A 20,348-nucleotide genomic window follows, 5' to 3' on the forward strand; every position below is an offset into this window, starting at 1 on the left:
ACACTCACCTTCACTTTTCTTACATGTCAGCCACCCATAAGGTAGGCCCAAGGTACCCCTGTGGGCCGGGCGCAGTTTATGTGAAAGGTAGGACATGCCCTGGTGTGTGTGGCATGTCCTGATAGCGAATTATGGTCAATTTAGTTTTCGCCATTGAAAGGTTACCTGTTCCCCATAGGACAGAATAGGGAGTTTGTTTATAATATATTATAAGCATAACTGGCCTGGGGAATTAGGTAGGAAAATAAAGTTTAGTACGCCTGAACTCAGAATCTAAAGATGCATCTTTGCGTGAAGCTGATTTTTACATTCTGTGTTTGAAAATACCACTTTTAGAAAGTAGATATTTTCTTGCTCGGTCATCCTGTGTGCCTCTGTTGGAATGTGGATTGCCTGTCTGGGTTTTGGATGACAGATGGCTGGGGAGCAGGAGTGGCTCCAGATAGTCTAGGTGGGTCAGGAAAGGGCTGAATAGGCCTTGGCTGCATTTCGGGAAAGGGCCTGGTCTGCCTCTGACCATGCCGTCTCCACCTCCTGCCAAGAAGTCACACCAGAGAAGGCAGAACTGGTTCTGGCTGGGCGCAGACGCTCTCTACCTAAGAGATCAAAGGATTTTGGGATATAAATATTGGGGCCCAGACCCCTGAACTCCAGAACTCTTTTGGATCAAGAAGACTGCCAAGAAGAAGAGCTGGAGAAGCTGTGAGTAGGAACTACCACTGTTCTGTGTGCTTTGCTGTGATGGCCTGGAGTGGCTGCTTCTGTCTTGGGCAGTGAAAGGACTGGACTGAACTTTCTGCAATCTACTTTTGTGAGTTTCTCCAGGGGCTTGAGGTAGAGCTTGCCCCCTGTTAAAGACGTCTCAGGAACAGCAAAGATTTCAAGCTCTTCTGCCCTCAGCACTGGGGACTGTGTGCTTTGTGCTGCAACAGCGGAAAAGTAAACCAAGGTGGTCTAAGACGCCGCTGCTGACTCAGTGTCGTCAAGGCACCGCAGAGGGCACAACCGCAACGCTGCACCGCGACCCTGGTCTCACGACGATGCCTGCTGACGCCACCACCGAGCCGCTGCTCGCACTGCGACCTGTGGGCACCGCACCGCTTCGCTTCACGATGACGCCTTGGTATCCCTGATGACGCCGCTCCATGTCGAAATCTACGCCACTGCTTGCACCGTGGTTTGAGGGCACCGCTCGTAAAGTTACATGATGCACCGCTCTCATCCCGCAACGCAGCCTTGGCCTATCGATGCCGGCACACCGTGACCTGCCAGCACCGCGACAAGTACTTCCTTCAGCTCATACCGCAACCATGGTCTCACTGATGATGCCTTCTGACGCTGCCACCAAGCTGCTGCGCGCACCGCGACCTGAGGGCACCGCACCACTGCACTTCACACTGCAGCACCTGACGCCAGCGCTCCTGACTTCAACAGAGGGGAGTTCGACCTGCAACGCGTGTGTGACTTCAAGGGCCCCGACTAATCCTGCACCGACCTCCGGAACGGACGCCGTGCTGTCGGAAGCTCAACAAGACATCACGACACCCTGCATTTCTAAAAGGTACTGTTTGCTGGTCTTTCAAACACCGTAGCTGGCCCGCGATGCCAGAACGGTTTGGATTTGTTTGCTTACGACGCCGTGATAGCCCCGGACGGAGCTATCGACATCCAGTAAGTATTTTTCAAGCATATTTTGAAAATTATAGATTTTTAAGTACTGTATTTTTATCGTTCTTGGTCTTGTCTTAAATATATAAAAATATTGGATTTTTTTCTAAACAGTTGTGGTATCCTTTTGTTGTGCGTATACTGTATTACTGTTGGTTATGTGCAAATGCTTTACACACTGCCTTTAAGATAAGCCTGACTGCTCGTGCCAAGCTACCAAGGGGAGTGAGCAGGGGTTATTTTAGGAGTGCAGCTCCCTTATCCTGATTAGAGTGGTGGTTTCTGCCCAACTTTGCACATGCCCTAGCCAACCAAAAATCCAATTTCTAACAGCCATCATCTCACGACCGAGTGATGGAGGATCACCTGTCCCTTCTCCGTGAGGAACTCATGGCTCTCTTGGCCAAGGGAGTCGTAGAGAGGGTTCTGGTGCCAGAAGTAGGCTGTGGTTACTATCCCTGGTATTTTCTGGTTCCCAAAAAGGACAAAGGCCTTTGTCCTATACTAGATCTGCAGGCCCACAACTTTTTTCCTCAAGGAGGAGAAATTCATAATGCTCACATTGGTTCAAGTCGTGTCGACCCAGGAGACTGGATGGCAGTGTTGGACTTGCAGGATGCCTACATCCACATCCTGCCTGCCCACCATTGCTATCTCGGTTTATGATCGGTCATGAGCATATTTAGTTTACTGTGCTCCCTTTTGGCCTCACCAGCACCCCTAGAGTGTTTCCAAGGTGATGGCAGTGGTTGCAGCTTATCTGCGGAGGTCAGGGGTGCCAGTCTTCCCCTATATCAACGACTGGCTCCTGAAGGCGTGCTCGCCCCAGGCAGTTTGTCTCCCTTCGGAGAAACTCCTCCACTCATTGGGGTTCACTATCAACATGTCAAAGTCACATCTGACTCCCTCTCAGATGCTTCATTTCATCTGTGCTGTTCTGGACACAATGCGGTTTCTGGCTCGTCCTCCTGAGAGACGAATCCAGATTATGAAACCAATGTTTCAAACTCTATCCTGAGTTTCGGTGAGACCGACTGAGGCTTCTGGTCCTCCTGGCCTCAAGCTTGTGGCATATGCCCACTGGCACATGCGATATCTGCAGTGGGACCTGACGTTCAACTGGGCACAGAATCCGGAAATCTCCCCGACATGGTCCATATCTCAGAGGGAACTGCGAAAGATCTGCAATGGTGGCTAAAGATTGGCTGAGTGGCAGACCACTCTCCCTTCCCAACCAGATCTCACTGTAGTGACTCTTACGTAGCACCTGGGGCATCCATTGGGGAGAGATGAAGATCAAAGCGCTCTGGTCTCTGGCGGAATGCGGACTCCACACCAACCTGCTGGAGCTCCCTCCGATTCGACTGGCATTGAAGGCCTTTCTACCCTCCATCAAGGGAAGGCTGGAACAAGTGTTCATGGATAACACCACTGCCATGTGGTACTGCAACACAGAAGGTGGGGTGAGGTCATGGACCCTTTGTCAAGAGACCTTGCGCCTCTTGATAGGGCATAGCACTGGTGGATCAACACCTGGCGGGCTCTATAAATGCCAGAGCAGACCAACTCAGCCGCCAATACCTAACAGATTACAAATGGCTTCTACACTTGGAGGTGGCCCGGAAGTGGGGAGACCTTTGGTTTGATCTGTTCACCTCCGCCGAGAACGCACAATGTCAGCGGTTTCACGCACTGATGTTTCTAAGGCAGGTCTCACTGGGAGACACTTTTCATCTCGAGTGGAGCTCAGATCTGTTGTATGCCTTTCTGCCCATACCACTCCTGCCTAGAGTTCTCAAGAAGATTAGGTGTGACCGGGTCAAAGTCATCCTTGTGACTACGTACTGGCAACAGTGAGTTTGGTATCCCGAGATCGGTGAGTGATCATGTATCCCCCTCGCTCTCAACTACGAACGAGACCTCTACAAGTGGCGCTACGAAGCGGTGGTTACATTCCACAGGGTCATCTTGCCACATAAAAGATACTCCGCACATGGCCGGAATCCTACAATGGGGAATACCCTCGCAAACACTGTCTCAAGGCTGGTCACTCCTACTTCCGGCGGTTCCTCACGTTGTCACATAAGGTGGACGGTGGTCTCCTATCAATCGGACTAACCGGCTGGCGGCCTTCCTGGCCCTTCAAGCTTGCCTACCAAGAATAAGACGAACAATGGGCTCACCAATGCGTTCAGCAGGCAGAAACCATTGTAACAGTGAGCTGGACCAACACATCATTGGCCACATCTTCTCCGGATGAAGCACGCCGCACATGGATCTAATTGCGACGTGAATGTACGCCGAATGCCCACACTTCGGAAATTGGCTGGGGAATGCATCTCCAACCGCATGGCGCACTGTTTTTGCGTGGGCATTCCACCATTCCCGATGCTCCCATTGTCCTCAAGACAAGAATGGTGGAGCCTTGTATTCTGGATTTACTAGCCCCAATTGGGCCGAGGCGACATTGGTTCACAGAACTCCGCCGCCTATTGTATTCTGGATTTACTAGCCCCAATTGGGCCGAGGCGACATTGGTTCACAGAACTCCGCCGCCTATCCCTGGAGCCGCCGATACACCGGCGGCAGTATCTATCTCTGCTTACTATGAACGATAAGGCAGTTCAACATCAGGGTATGAAGTCTCTCAGGTTGGTCGCCTGGCCCCTGAGTTCAGAGTTCCACAATCGGAATGATCCACATGACTGTAGACATTCTTACCAGAGCAAGTGCGGATAGCACATAAACATATTCCCGGAAAGGGAAGCGCTTTGTGTCTGGGGCGTAGCCGCGGAAATATGCTTTTCCCCACATCACTGGTGCAAATATTGCCTTATCGATTACATCTACCACAGTCGGACCTAACCCACTCCTCCATTACAGTACCCTTAACAGCGTCATCTCGTTATATAAGAATTCCAACGAGCCCATCGCTCTGGTCAAGCGGGTTGATTAAGCAAGTTCTAAAACGATTATATAGATCTTTCCCGACAGTAAGGAGGTTGCCACCTCCTGGCATCTCAATGTGGTTCTTAACATGCTCATGAAACATCCGTTTGAACCAGTACACGGAGCTGACCCAAAGTATGTCTCGGGGAAAATCCACGCTAAGGGTCAGAGAGCTACTGACGGTTTTCTATCCAGAAGAGTGAGCGAGCTTCAAGCTCTGTCCATTCAGGAACCATACATGCACTTCAGGAATGATGGCGTGGTGCTGAGTCCGAACCCAAAAATTCGTTCCAAAAAGTGCCTTCAGACTTTCATCTCAATGAGCCAGTAATCCTTCAAACTTTCTTTGCGAACCTTTCCACCGCAGCAGAATGGGCTCTACATTCTTTAAATCTCAAAGATGGCTCAGGTTCTACCTAGATAACTCTAAGACTTCAGATACTCTTCACAACTGTTCGTGGCATACAGCAGGCCAAGAATGGGCCTGTCCCTCACGAAACTAAGCATCTCAAGATGGATCTCATCAGCGATTGCATTCTACCACGACCAGGCCGGACAGCCTTTAACTGATCAGGTCACTGCACATTCCATCAGGGCGTGGTCCACGTCAGCAACACTCTTCGCGTCACTGCACATTCCACCAGGGCAATGTCCACGTCAGCAGCTCTCTTCGCGGAGGTGCCAATATTGGACATTTGCAGAGCGGCGGCCTGAAAGTCACCGCACACTTTCTCCAGACAGTACTGCCTGGATTTCGAACTTCAGAAAGACGCGGCAGCGGGTCCAGCGGGGCTTCGCCATCTCTTTCAGTGAGGTGAGCCTTCCTACATCCCGCCGTCCAGGTATGCACATTCCTTGCTCTTGTGATACTATATGTGATAATATATGCATTGTCTAACATGACTGCAGAGCTGATTTACATCGCAAATGTGCATATCTGATTGCTAACTATTCTGATTCAGGCATGTGAATCCATGAAAGACACCCCTAACACTGGATAAGAAATGCGTTACTTACCTGTAACAGCAGTTATCCAGTATTGGTGTCTTTCATGGATTCACATGCAACCCTCCCGCCTCCCCGGGAAGGACTCACATCCCTCTCTAACAACATTACGCCTACCTAGCTGGGTGCGTACGAAAATCTGAGGGACTGAGGCTCCTCCCAGGAAGGTTCTAGAGGGAGGTCGGAGCTGATTGGCTGACTAGGAGAGTTTGGTCCTTTTTACATAAGGACTAAGAAAGGCTACTAAGGGGAGGCCCTTAGGCCTATTTTCTCTATGTATGTCTATAAGACATTACTTTTTTATTTACCGGAGGCTCCCGTCTCGACGACGGGGAATGATTCAGGCATGTGAATCCATGAAAGACACCAATACTGGATAACTGCTGTTACAGGTAAGTAACGCATTTCTTACTAGCTGCCTCAGGACTTGTTTCCCTACCTCCCAGATGGTGCGAATTGGGAACTGATTGCATTTCCTCTTGCTCAGGATGCTGCCCTCCAGGCTGTTCTGCAGGGCCTGGTGCTATGTTGCTGTACAGAGTTTTCACATGGTGAACCCACGTTTCTTGACCGATTCCCGCTTCTTGCTGTAATGTTGGGCCAGTTGACAGTTTGTTTATTATGCCCCAGAAGTCGCTGCTATTTGGCTTTTTGCTTGCGGACAATAATTGTGTCCAGATAGCCTCCTTGTAAGCTATTTTTGCTCTGCTCAGGTTCCTCCTATAATTGATCCTTAGTTGGCACAGCTTCCAATTTTTTATTTTACTTCCTTTGTTTGCCGCTCGTGATTGTTGTCGTACCTCTCTTGCAAGCCCTCTTTTTTGATCTCGCAGCTCATTATTGAACCAGGGCTCTCTTTTGGTCGCCATCCTTGAAGTCCGACTTAATGTGGCTGGGAACCTTTGGACTAATAGCTGGGCCAGCTGTTCCCACGCTTTGATGCGATCGACTACTGCTTGTGGGCCCTGTTTGCCCAAATATTCCCTGACTGTCTGTTGAAAAGGGGTTCCAAAGACAACCGGTAACCAAAAACCCTTTTTATGTTGCCCGGCGGTATCGCCTCTATGACCCACCAATATTAATCAATGAAGAAGCAGGCGCTGGAGACTGGAAGGCAGGAAACGAGGATTTTATTCTCTCCGGAGGAGAACACATCAATTCAGACAGCAAGTATCGTCACGAGGTGCTCTAACCACATCTCTGAGGCCTGGCCTCTTATACTAGGGTTTATGACCTTTATTGCACATAACACATTCTCGCAACACTTTAGTATTAGAAAGAACATCCTCGGAATCTCCCCTTCAGGCCCGTTCCCACATACATTTACAGTTGGATTCCCCACCCCGGTCACAACAGGTGATGGTTGTCGCACAGCAGGGCATTCCGCCGATTCACGGAATGCATGGGGTTGATCGGATCTCATAGAGTGGGGGCTTTGATCGGCTCGAGGGTCTTTTGATGGGGAGGGGAAGCTTCCTACTGTACGGGGTAATAAACAGTATCCGAAGGGCCAGGTGGCGGCCTGGGAACAAGGAAGACAAACTGGGACACAGGAAAAGGGGGTTTGCATCAGAAGGATCTGAGGCCATGAAAGGAATGAGGGGAGGTGTCGCGCTGGGAACAGGATGGGATTCAGTGGTGAAGCTGCGCTGAAGAGGGGTTTATGACCCAAGGCATGAGAGAGCGGGGGTTGTCAGTGTGCGGGGGGATGCTTGCGAGGTTAAGGGAGAGAGAGAGACGCGCTGGCTATCAGCGAGGGGCAGGGAGGCCATGGCATTCAAAATGGCTGCCGCTTACGCGCACGAATGGGCTTGAAAAGGGGCAAGATGACGCCGATAATGTTCACCAAGTTTGAGTTAATTTTCCACATGTCTCCTGGATGGCTTGTGACACTGCTCCCTGCCATTTTAGTTTTCGGAGGCTAAACCTTTCAGGGTACTGTGCTATGGACTTAATTTTTTGGGCAAGCTTTACTTTGATGGTCATTCTTGCAGTAAGGGGCAGATGATCACTTTCGACTCGTGATGTAATTTTAAAAGTGTCGATTTGTGAAAGCAGATTGTTGCTGATGATGAAAAAATCGATTGTTGAAGACACTTTTCCGCTCAAAAATGTAGCAGCTGCTGGGATATCACCCGAGATTTTCCCGTTCAAAATTGTCAGACCGAGAGGTTCTAATTCGTCCAATAGGGTTCTGGCTCCCAGATTAACTTGCCTTTTACTTTTGTGCAGAGAATTCGCTATGAGGTTGCAATTAAAGTCACCTGAAATAACCAATTGGCAGTGCTGATGACTTTTCTGCAAAGATTTTATTAAATTTGTTAAAGTTGCGTATTTTTCATTCTGCTTTTTTCTTTCGGGATGGATATAAACGTTGATTACCAATAGTTGCCTCTTATTTTCATCAAACGAATGTTTGCCGTTTAATTTGGTCACTTGGACCCAATTAGTCCACGTGTCCAATTCCTCGGTTGACCAGTCCAGATTTTGTTTTACATAGGTTGAAAGGCCCCCTCTTGGGTGCCCGAAGCTCGAAAATTTTTCTGCCAAAATGTGGAATTCTATGAATCCGGAAATTAAGGTTGGATACAGATTCCACGTTTCCTGGAGCAGGATTATATCGTGATGAATGAGAAACGCTGATGTTTCGTGGTCCTGCCCCATGTCTTTAAACCCATGGACATTCCATGAGCAGAACGTTACGTAAGCTGGTCGCACTTCTTCCATATTGGGGGCCCGCCTCCATTTGCCTGCTGCACTTTTCGTTTCTGCGTTAGGTATACTTGTTGTTTAATGTTTTTGAGACCCAGGACCGATCCCTATTTTCCAGAGAACTTCCCTCTGTTTTTCCAGGACTTCCCTTTTTGTTCAACCTGTTCTCATTGAAAGGGATGGGGGGCGAATTGGAGCGTGCGCCGCGCACGCATGTGTTGTGATTTTTCGCTGGTAAGTCCACATCTTTTAGATTTTTAAGGAGGGGGTGCGGATACCTGGGGCGTTCATGAACCTTCAGCGTTATTCCCCATGCTAGAAACCTAGCGCTCTTTGAGTATATTTTATCCACCACTTCCTTTGAGGACCAGGTTGTCAGGGTCTCTTCGATTGCCATCCTTGAGGATTGTTTGAATTCTACGGCTATTAGATCTTGAGAACGGATTCCTTTTAGTTCCGAGATTTCTTTAAATAGCCTCAACAGATTCCCTCTATTTAGGATATCTTGTTTTCCTTTGGTCATATATTCAGGAACGAATGTCAGTTTAGATTCAAATCCCTCAGACTGGTTATGGTCACTATGGCTGGGGGGATAAAGATTCCTTACTTCCAGTTTCCGGGGTTGTTGTTGATGGGGTGGCCTTTTCGGGTCGTGGTTCGTGCTCTTTGGCTGCGGGATATACCTCCCTCGTATTCCATTCCCTCGAGTTCCATTCCCTCGTTCCCGATTTTTTGACTCTAAATCCTGATGTTGGAGTTTACAATAACGAGCAGTGCCGGTTATTGTGATCTCTATTGGGTTGGTAAGGATTTCAGCCTGAGAGGTTGATGTTGCCTGAAGCTTCTTAGCTGGGGAGGCTTTTCGATTTACCGGTTCTGGCCCTTTTTTCCTTTCCTCTTTGGAGTGCTCCTGTGTATCTGTGCTTAGATCTCTATTACACCTGGATTCTCCTTTACCTGACAAGTGAATTGTTTTCCCTCGCCCTTCTCCTTTTTCATTTACTTCATTGCTTTCTAGTTGCAGCGCTTCCTGAGTAGTTTTCTGGCCTGCTTTGCCCTCCGGAGAGGATCCTGTGTCTATGTAGATGATTTGATCTTACTTTTGGAGTATCTGAGGGGGCTTTGAACTTTGTTGTGATTCGTTTGAGGCCTGAGGGGTTTTAGAGCAATCTGTTTCCAAGTGTGCAGCGCCACAGGGAGTGTTGTTATTCTTTTTCCCTTGCAATGGTTTTGTAGTAAAGAGTGGGAATATTTTTTTCAAAGCTTGACTTGGCTGTTTGTTATATTTTAGCCGGGCCTTCCTTGCACGCTTTCTTTCCCGTTTTGTAGGTTTTGCAACCACCTCTTGCTTCGGTGTGAGCTGCGAGGCTTCTGATTGGAGGTCTGTTATCTCCAGTTGGACTTGGGGGTCCACTTTCTTTGTGTGGTTCTTAACGTTGCTTAATTCCTCTATTACTAGGTTTGTAACATTTGTTTTTTCCTCTGGATCAGCTGTTTTTTGCGATTTGTTTTGTTGCTTGCTGTTACACAATTGTTTTACTGCCCCCAGGATATCGTTTAGGATTTTAGGGAGGGTTCCCAATTTCTCTATAATTGGGCCACAGCCGCAATTCGAAGATTGTTTATTGTATTCTATTCACTGATCCATGTCTCCCCTGTGTGTTAGTAGGGATGTTATTAAGTCCATTTTGTTGTTTATGCCAGATATATGGCTGGCAATAAGATTTACAAGGTCTATTTGGACATCCATTTTGTCTGACTGGAAATTCAGAACCCTTATTGCTTGTTCCAAGGTGGTTATCAAAGTTTGGGTCCATTGTGTGTGGGAATAGTCTTAGTTTGGCTTTGCCGAGACCTCTGACCCGAGGTCTATCCTATTGACTGATGAGATGGTTATTGGTGGTGAAAAATTTGGGTGCTTGGCTCTTATTGAGCTATGCATGTCCTCAACTAGTATAGGATACTGTAGGACTGACTTGCATAATAAGCTTAGAGGGGTGGATGCCGATATTTTGGATCTATTCTGTGGCGTTTTTTTTACTTGAATCTAGTTGTGGATCCTTTCCTGGGAGTATTTTTTCCTGACTGTTGGATTCCAATTTTTTCAGGATTTCCAGCAAGTTGGAGTCATTTAACATAGAAAATGATTTGGTGGGAGCTTCTTTCGTTAACGCCGCCTGGGTTATTGGAAATGATGTTTCGTCCTTTGTCCCTTTTTTGCTTGAGAGACCTTCTTCATTTGGGTCTGCTAAGGGTTTTTCCTTCTTAGATCCCGTGGCTGTTATCTGGCCATCCGAAGCTGCATTGAAATCTGTAGTACTGTTGTTGTGTTTTTTACATTCTCTCATTTTCTCCTTGGGGGTGTTGTGCCCCCCCCCTCTGGTATGATGTTGATGCCTTGCTCAGGTGTATGACAGTTGGAAATTTTAGCTGTCACTTCGAGTTTGTTTTTAAGTGTTGAGGCGAGCGTAATGGACGTTGTCTGATGCACCTGAGCTGCTGTAGTTACAAGCTTTCCCGCGTATAAACTTGCCATGTTTTTTTGCTGGAGGTGATCCCCTTCTGGTGCATTGTTCAGGTTTGCTTGTGACTGTAAGGCGGGAGCTCTTGGATTACCAGGGAGAATTGGGCTTGGTAGCTGAGCAATTTCAGCAGTTGGAGCGTATATTGCCGCCTTTGGATCCTTTAAGAAAAAGAATTTGCGGATCCCTGTTTTGTTTTTCGGGCTTGGCGTTGTTGTTGTTGTTGGGGTTGGAGCGGAGACCAGCCTCTCCCTTAAACTTGTTTCCTTTGTTGTTTTATTAAGGTGTGGAATTTCCTCATTAGATTTTTTTGATTTCCTTTTTTTTTTTTTTTTTTTTTTTGCCTATTGCCGCTTGGCGAACTGTTCCCGATCTCATTTGAACAACCCGAGGTTTGATCTAGAACCTGAACTGATGTCTTCGCCCTTTTTTAGAGGACTCCGTTTCTCAGCCTCTTTTATTAATATTATGTTGGGTCGTGGCCGAGCTTCTTGGCAAATTAATACTACCAGCTGGTCAGTTAAACCGAGTTTGTTCTCAATGGACAGGGTAAATGATTTGGGTTTGGACAAAGCTGTGTTGGTTCCTAGCCGTGGTTTTTCCTCGTAAGTCCTTCGACTTTAGACTAGGATGCGTGGATAAGTGACTTTTAGTTAGTTAGTGGTTTGTGAGAATTTGGTTGTTGTGGCTGAGCTTGGGTAATTTTCCACGACGTGGTGCAGCGCTCTTTGTGTTTTTGGCGTTTACCCTCTCCAAACACGCTATGTGGCGTTATGCCTCCCTCCTGGCAAGCAGTGACCACCAGTATGTGAAGGGCAGTGTTGTAGGCTGGCCTATGAACAAAGTGGGGGCCTGGCTGGACCCTCAGAGTTATAGTGTTTATATTTTTGCCAGCTGTAATAGGAGGGATTGAGTGGTGGAGGACGGCAAATGGCAGGCAGGCAACTGTTTGCGAGTGAGGTGAGCAGGGTAGCAAGCGGAGCACACGGGGGGCACTCAGGCTGGGAGGACCTAGTCAACCGGCCTCTCTGTGCCCGCCCCCGGCTCTTACTTTGCGGCAGCCCCTAGCGGCTGCCGCGCTTGCTTTCGTCTCCCCCCTCCGGCCGCCGCCTCTTACCTTGCTGGCCTTGCTGGCACCTGCTCACTTGTCCCCAGGTACGGTTAGCGGCTCCTCTGCTGCAGACTGAGTGCGGGCAACAGGGGTCGTTAAGCGAGAAATCGGGTATTTCAGGTATTCGCCGGTAGTTTGGGCAGTCCCTCTCCCGCTTCCTTCGGGCAATCCCGCAGTTCCGCCGAGATTGCTCCCAGAGCAGCCCCCTGGACAGCTTGCTCCTGCCGCTCCCGCCTCTCCCGCCTCTCTCAGGCCGTTCCCGTCGGCGTCTTACGGCCCCCTGGACAGCTTACTACGTCTCCCGCCGCTCCCGCCTTTCTCAGGCCGTTTCCGCCGTTCCGACGTCTTTCGGGGTGGGCCTACACCTGGAAGCCTGGTAGCTGCTCCCACTCCCGGTAATCTCCCGGTAACCACCGTGGCTATCGGGGGTCAGGGGTCTCAGGCTCAGACTGTGACTCTGGCGGGCTCTTGCGGGCGACAAACTTCGTGGCAAGCGGCTGTGTAGCCTTTACACTGTTGCCCGCTGCACTGTCTTTCATGGAAAGTGGCCTTCTTCGTTGCACTCACCTCCCTTTTAGAGCCCGTGTGCTCGAAGAGCTTAACACTGGAGGAAACTTTTATTTAAGTGCACAAAGATCCGATGTTCTTTGAACAAAACCTCCATTTTTGCCCAAAGTAGTCTTCCCTTTTCATAACAATTAAACCATTTACTTAATTTTTTTTCCACTACCTCACATGGTTGTGAAAATACTTTTACACACTTATGATGTCTGAGTGCTCGTGTATTATATTGACGGTATTGCCGATTTTAGAAGGCCTAAACAACTCTTTGTAGCTTTTGGTAAGCTTCACTAAGGAAACCCTATTTCCTAGTCCGGCATTGCAAGCTGGATCGTTAGATGCATCTGTGTTTGTGATGTTAAAGGAAAATGTACATTGAATGTTGTCCCTGTCGGCACATTACGCTTTTTGCCCTTTGGCTTTCCTGGGCAACATCTCTTGGGTACATGTGCCAGGCAGCATCATTGTTCGCCATTCACACTTTTACTAAGCTTAATTGTGTGGACGTGTGTGCTTACCAAGAAGCACAAGTCTGGCAACCATTTCTTAGAACTTAGTTCCAAGGCTCTTCTTCAGTTGCTTGCAAGCCATCACTTTAAAGTGCACTGCTTATGCCTATGCAGAGCATGTGATCTGCAGCAGCACATGCTGCAAAGCAAACGGTTAACTTTACTTCTATGTCAGGACCGGAGGCTTCAGATTATGCTATATCTTCCTTCGCTTTATTAACATAAAGAAACCACAGCAGCTTAGGAAAAGATATAATAAGAACAAAAAATGCTTTAAACATAAAGCATTGACGTAATGTTCAACAAAAAATCAACAACAACTCCCAAGAGTCTCTTTGTTATAATCATAGTCCACAGTCCTTTGTCACTGTTCATCATCCCTATATAACCGGACTTCCCATCATCTTCCTCCTCTTTCTTCGCTGCTCCCGCAGCCAGATAAGTGCTTTTCTATTTGTCTTCTTTTATTGTGCTTGATGTCTTGCGGTCTTTGGGGACTCCTTGCATGGTTTATTTCCTTTCAGAGTCCCCTAGTTGCGGGAACGTTCTGCCGTTCCTACGCGACTTTTTTTCCCACTTGTGTGCGGTGTGTACATAGACCGCAAGGGGGCGGCCTGTCGCCTCGCCGACCCTCCGGCGCGCCTCCGCGGTGCGAGGAGCCGCGCCGTGGGGTCTGCTTGCGCAGGGGCCGACCCTCGCGTACCCCTCTGACACCTGGTGCTCCGGGTCTGTACTTCACAAATTGACGCCCTTTGGGGTCTGTATGGCGGTTTTGACCGCGTGAATCGCCTTCGGGCGAGATCTGTGCACCTCTTTATTCGTGTGTGGCCTAGCGCGCTTGAGGGGTACGTAGACCCGGTCCCGGCGAGGAGGGTCTGCGCGCTTGGGGGTTGGTGCAGCCCACCTGCCACGTCAGCTGGCCCAAAACGTGATCGCAGCCGCTGGGCCTGCCCACATTCGAGAACTTTCTCGGTTGCCGCCCTCTTGGGTGCCCCGCATTTGCCCTTGGTTCCGACATGGAAGGGGAGTATGATGAGGAGGCCTGCCCCTATCTGCAGGATGATGAGTTTTATCAGGCGGTGGACAGCTCCATCTATCGTTGTGTGACGGAGGTGGTAGGGCCCATGGAGGACCGCCTTTCGGCCCGCATCGTAGAGGAGTGTGCCAAGCTGGCAGCGGCGCAGGTGCCGCCGCCCCCCGAGCTCCCGGGGACGTCCGGCGGGTTGCCGCCCGCTCCGAAGAGACCCCGGGGTGAGGGGCCTTCATCGGAGGCCCAAGGCGTGGATAAGGGCGCCTTCGAGCGTCTTCGTGACGCCTTCCTGGCCAAGGCGACGGCGGTGCCTCCGACGCCCTTGGTGGACCCTGGCACTTCGGGCGGTCTGTCAACGGCGCCCGCCTCCCCGATCTACGACTCTCCGGACACGGATGACGACGGGGAGTCGACCCGGTCTTGGCTCCCGGCGCCTTCGGGAAAGGAGATGCCCCGAGATGAGTCGGGCATGCTGGACCCGGACGAGATCGTCCACCCCCGATCCGCGGCCTGGGCCCCGGGGGAGACGGTGGCGAAGTTTGTCGCGGGCCGGCTGCGCAAGCCCCTGGAGAAGGAGGCGAGGGGTTGCCTGCGCGGGGAATGCCCTCGGCCTACTTTGGAGGGGAAGGTGGCTATGACCCCAGAATTGGACCCCAAGATGGCCACCTTCCTGGCGAAATTCATGAAGGACCCCAGGAAGGGGATCGATCGGTCCTGGCGGGCCTGCCAGGACAAGCTGTTGGATGCGGTCGGGCCCGCCACGAAGATCCTCGATATGGCGGAGGAGGCTCGAGCGAATGGCACCGCCATTTCACCGGAGGTGCTCTCCAACTGGGCCCAGAGGGTGATCGTCTTCTTGGGCAACGCCAACTGTGCCCTGTCCACGGAGCGGCGGCGGTCGCTCCTTATTAAGCTGGACCCGAAGCTGGGGGACCTGGCCTCGTCGGAGGCAGGTGCCGTGGCCCAGGGTGGCCTCTTCGGTGAACCTTTCATCCGCGAGCTTGGAAAGTTCGTGAACACGTTCACGTCGCTGGACAAGGCCCAGTCCAGCATCAAGAGGGTGTTTCACCAGCGTTTTTCTGGAGGGGCCGGTCGCGGCAGGGGCCGCGCGATCGGCCGTGGTCAGCAGACCAACAACCGTGGACAAGGCTCCGGAAGAGGTCAGTACCAGACCTCGGCCAACTACACCAATTTCTACCCCACGAGGGGACAACGCTATGGTGGAAGAGGATTCCAAAAGAAGTCCGGACAGGGAAATGCCCCCGGTAAGTGTACTTTGCTTGGATCAAGTTCCGATTGGGGGGCGGCTGGCAAGCTTTTACGGGGAGTGGGAGTTGCTCACTGCCGATGCTTGGGTTTTGCAAACTGTGAGAGGTTTCCATATAGAGTTTCACGACCTGCCAACTCAGGTGAGGCCCCCGCGCCCAATGGTTTTCTCAGATTCCGACGCGCGATTGATAGACGGGGAGGTCTCGGACTTGCTGCGCAAGGGAGCCATCCGCCTATCAACGCGCCACCCGCATGGGTTCCTCAGCAACGTCTTCTTGGTAGACAAGACGGATGGGGGCAAGAGGCCTGTGATCAATCTCAAGGAATTCAATGGGTGGTTGGTCTACCGTCACTTCAAGATGGAGGGGATCCACCTCCTTCGGGACGTGCTCCTCCCTCGGGATTGGATGGTGCGACTGGATCTCAAGGATGCCTACTTGGTCGTTCCCATCCACCCCCCTCATCGTCGTTTCCTACAATTCCTGTGGGACGGCCAGGTGTTCGAATTCACCGCCCTGCCGTTCGGCCTTTCTTCGGCCCCGTGGTGCTTCACGAAGGTCCTTCACCCGGTAGTGGAGTTTCTCAGAAGCCAGGGGGTCCGTATGATAGTATACTTAGACGACATCCTCCTCATGGGGCAGTGCCCGGAGGTACTGGCAGGACAACTGCGTCAAGCGGTCGGCCTGCTTCTGAGACTGGGGTTCGTCGTCGACGGCTCCAAGTCGGTCTTGGTTCCCACTCAGCAGATCACCTTTTTAGGTTTCGTGGTGGACTCGGTGCAGGCGGTCTTGAGCCTACCGAGCCGGAAGGTCGCAAAGATACGGCACCTGCTTCGGCAGACGATCGCGAGGGATCGTACGTCACTGCGCCATGTCGCCAAGGTGGTGGGTCTTCTGTCGTCCTCCATCCAGGCGATTTTCCCAGGCCCGCTGCACTACAGGGCTCTTCAGCGCCTGAAAGCGCAGCATTTGCGCCGTGGGATGTGTTACGATCAGTGGGTTCCCCTCACGGACGAAGTGAAGGAGGAGATGTCATGGTGGCTGTCTCACATGGAGGCATGGAATGGGCGAGCGATCTTCGGGTCGGCTCCGGACTTAATCATAGAGTCCGACGCCAGCAGGTCGGGCTGGGGCGCCCGGTGCGGGGATTTTTCCACCGGCGGCGCCTGGTCGTCAGAAGAACAACAATTGCATATCAATTGTTTGGAGCTCCTTGCGGGCTCCTTCGCGGTTCGCTGTTGGACCAAAGATTCGGTCAAGGCTTGTGTCCTGCTCCGGATGGACAATGTTTCGGCGGTCCGATATGTGAACCACCTGGGAGGTCCTCGGTCCCGCGCCTTGGCGGACTTAGCGAAGGACTTCTGGGATTATTGCCTGTCTCGTCACATTGCGGTGACGGCGGAGTATCTGCCAGGCCAGTCCAATCAGGTAGCGGATTGGCACTCTCGACATCTCAGGGATGCCAGCCAGTGGACACTGGATCCGGGAGTCTTCCGGTGGCTACACTCCCTTTGGGGCCCCTTCTCGGTGGACCTCTTCGCGTCCCGTCTCGACCACCAGCTGCCGCGGTTTTACAGCTGGAGGCCGGACCCTCTGGCGGAGGCCACGGACGCGTTCTTGCAGGATTGGAGTCGGGAACAGCCGTTTGCGTTTCCCCCGTTCTCCATGATCATGCGAACGGCGGCTCAAATACGCCGCCAGGGTGCGGACCTGGTGTTGGTTACACCGCTGTGGAGGTCTCAAGTATGGTTTCCGGTTCTTCTGGAACTTTCCTGGGATTTTCCAATCCTACTCCCCCTGTTTCCTCTGCTCCTGACGAGCCCGGATCGGGAACCTCACCCTCTCGTCATGCAGAACACTCTCCGCCTCGTGGCGTGGAGGCTCTCAGGAGACGCTGGACGCTCCCGGGCCTTTCGGGGTCAGCTGAGCACTTGCTCTCCAAAGCATGGGCCGATAGTACGACGAAGCGTTACAGATCCGCTTGGCTTAAGTGGATGCGTTGGTGTTTACGAAGGGATTTGGATCCCGTGGTCGCCGGCCTTGTTCCCGTGCTGAATTTCCTGGCTCATTTGGCCGACAAGGGTTTGGCGTATAGAACGATCAATGCTATCCGGTCGGCGATTTCTGCGGGCCATGATAACATCGATGGCCATCCGGTAGGGGAACACCCTTTTGTGTGCCGGCTTCTGCGAGCGGTTCGCCTCGCGCTACCGCCAGAGCCCAGGTACTCCGTCCTTTGGGGCGTCAATTTGGTCCTGAACCTGTTCCTATCGTGGCCAGCGAATTCTTATCTGTCTCTGAAGGAGCTTTCGGCGAAATTAGCCATGTTGTTATGTCTGGTCTCTTGTAGGCGCGTCTCGGACGTGCGCGCGCTGGATGTTTCTGCACGCATTTTTTCCCCGGAGGGGGTTACTTTTACGGTGGGTCGACGCACTAAGACGTTGTCGCGTTCCATTTCTTATCCAGCCTTTACTGACACTCCTAAGTTGTGTGTCGTGCAATGCCTCAAAGCATATGAGGACCTGACCTTGGATCTACGCCCTCCGGGCGAGCGTCAGTTGTTGATTGCCCTGCGGAAGCCACACAAAGCTGTCTCCTCCCCCACCATCGCTAGGTGGGTGCGTTGGGTCATGCAAGAAGCGGGCATCAATACTTCTCTCTTTGGAGCACACTCCGCCAGGGGGGCCATGGCCTCTAAGGCATTCTCGGTGGGTGCTCGTCTGGAGGACCTTATGCGAGCGGCGGACTGGTCCTCGGATTCCACCTTCAAGAGGTTTTATTTTAAGCCGGTGGTGGATTTAGCTCAGTTGGTGGTAAGTAAGCTTTAAACTAGCATAATCTGAAGCCTCCGGTCCTGACATAGAATCGAAATTTGCCTAGCTTACGTAACGGTAAGTTTCAATTCTATTAAGGACACGGAGGCGAGGATTATCCCACCCGGACTACGGTGGTGTCTCTACCCACCCGTATGGCAGTAAGTAAAGCGTTTTCCTTTACGTTGTCTGTACTGTGTTGTTCACTGAATGCTCCTCGCCTTGTTGTAGCCTTTTCCTGGGCCACCTCGCTGATGCTGTTCCTTTTTTGGCAGGCAACGACGGTGCTAAACAGGACCAATGAGGCTTAAGCGTGATCTGCGCGAAGAAAGAGGAGGAAGATGATGGGAAGTCCGGTTATATAGGGATGATGAACAGTGACAAAGGACTGTGGACTATGATTATAACAAAGAGACTCTTGGGAGTTGTTGTTGATTTTTTGTTGAACATTACGTCAATGCTTTATGTTTAAAGCATTTTTTGTTCTTATTATATCTTTTCCTAAGCTGCTGTGGTTTCTTTATGTTAATAAAGCGAAGGAAGATATAGCATAATCCTCGCCTCCGTGTCCTTAATAGAATTGAAACTTACCGTTACGTAAGCTAGGCAAATTTCGATTCTCTGAAACAGTCTGTTGCAGATTGAAAGGGTAGTGTAGATTCACATGATCCCTCCTACTTCACCTGATGGGAGCTCATGGAATGACAATTGGAAGATACAATATTTTTCAAAGAAGTCATTCACTCTACACTAGTAAACATAAATTCACTGATATCGGAAAAAAAGACAATCTGAGGAGGAATCTATGTCTTGGTGCTTTGTAAGTTTCGGGAAGGGATCAATCACTACCCTGATACAGAAACCTTTCAAACAACTTGCAATTTGTGTGCCCAACATTAGATGGCAGGAGTGTGCCGAGCATGTGATCTCCAGCACTATAATCTGCAAACTGATTGTTAAAGGTACCTAACGTTTTCCTTGAGATGCAGAGGGGATCTTACAGTGTGTCCGGCATATTGCATTTGGTTTTTATTCTTGAAGAAGGAGATATGGTAAGTATGAGACCACAGATTGGTAACCTTGTTGAGACACTGGTTTAGGAACACGAGGAATTTCTTGTTTTCCTTAAACGATCCAGCGGGCTGAAGTTTTCTTTCCTTTTTCAAAGCTTTTTAGGTAGATTTGGTGTCACTGTAACTGAAGTGCGCAAAATGTTTTTGTCCTAGGGCCAATAATGGGAGATGATATTTATTTTCTAAAACTGATAAAAATTCCCTGTGCTTATCTAGGTATAAGACTATCTAATAAATGGTGATTAAAAGTAGTCTACTGACTGCTTCAAAATAGGTAGGTCGAAATATTTGTCATATTTTATACAAGTCAAGTCAAATCACTTTATTTGATTAATTAAAATCATAAAAGTACACATATAAATCACATTCAATAAATACAATATTAAAACAGTGAAAGAGTCATAGAGAAGTCCTTATAGTAATTATTTACAAATTTCATATATATACAAGTCCGGAAAAATACAGTAAAATTCATGGTTCGCTTGTACTCAGGCCTCTTAATTTCTTAGATCTTACGGCTGCTACAAGATAACTAGCAATATTAAAAATATTCCATGTGTTGTGCAACAATTGCTAATACATTAAAGCAGGTTTAACCTGATGGAACCCCAGACCTCTTAAAAGTGGGATAATAAACTTTTTCCTGATTGTTGAATAATGTTTGCAAAAGAACATAAAGTGCGTATTATCTTGGGTTGGACAGTTATCACAGTCACAAAATGCTGCCATTTCAGGTACAGTCCATCCCTGATATGTTCCCAATAAAAGGTGTATCTGATTGAACCGAAATCTAGTTAACAACCAACGATGGTATGGTCTTGTTACTACCTTTAAATACGGTTCTATAGATGGGGAGGTAACTAATAGGAAATGAGCTCTCACCGTGGGCTTTAATAGTTCCTCAGTCTCTCGTTCCTGGAGCCTTAGGGACAGGACAGAAAGTGCTTTTTACCCCACATTATGTCTCCTTTAACAATAGATTCGGGGCTTTCATAGATTTCTGGTCGCCCTAGTTTCGAAAACATTACCTTTACGTAAGAGAGCCACTGTATTTCGTCTCCCTTATCTAAGCTAATACAGTCTTTTAAAATACAACAGTTTAATTTTAACTCAGGATTAAGCCAAGT

The 20,348-nt window shown here is 49.9% G+C and overlaps 1 protein-coding gene across 14 annotated transcripts in view; it reads left to right on the forward strand.

Moving 5' to 3' along the window:
* The window catches only part of BAZ2B (bromodomain adjacent to zinc finger domain 2B), a 1,380,234-nt gene that overhangs the window by 447,827 nt on the left and 912,059 nt on the right, over positions 1-20,348 (forward strand). The gene's annotated exons all lie outside the window — the stretch shown is intronic.

This window comes from Lissotriton vulgaris, chromosome 2_1 (assembly GCF_964263255.1).
Source record: "Lissotriton vulgaris chromosome 2_1, aLisVul1.2, whole genome shotgun sequence".
In the NCBI taxonomy this organism is placed as follows: Eukaryota; Metazoa; Chordata; class Amphibia; order Caudata; family Salamandridae; genus Lissotriton; species Lissotriton vulgaris.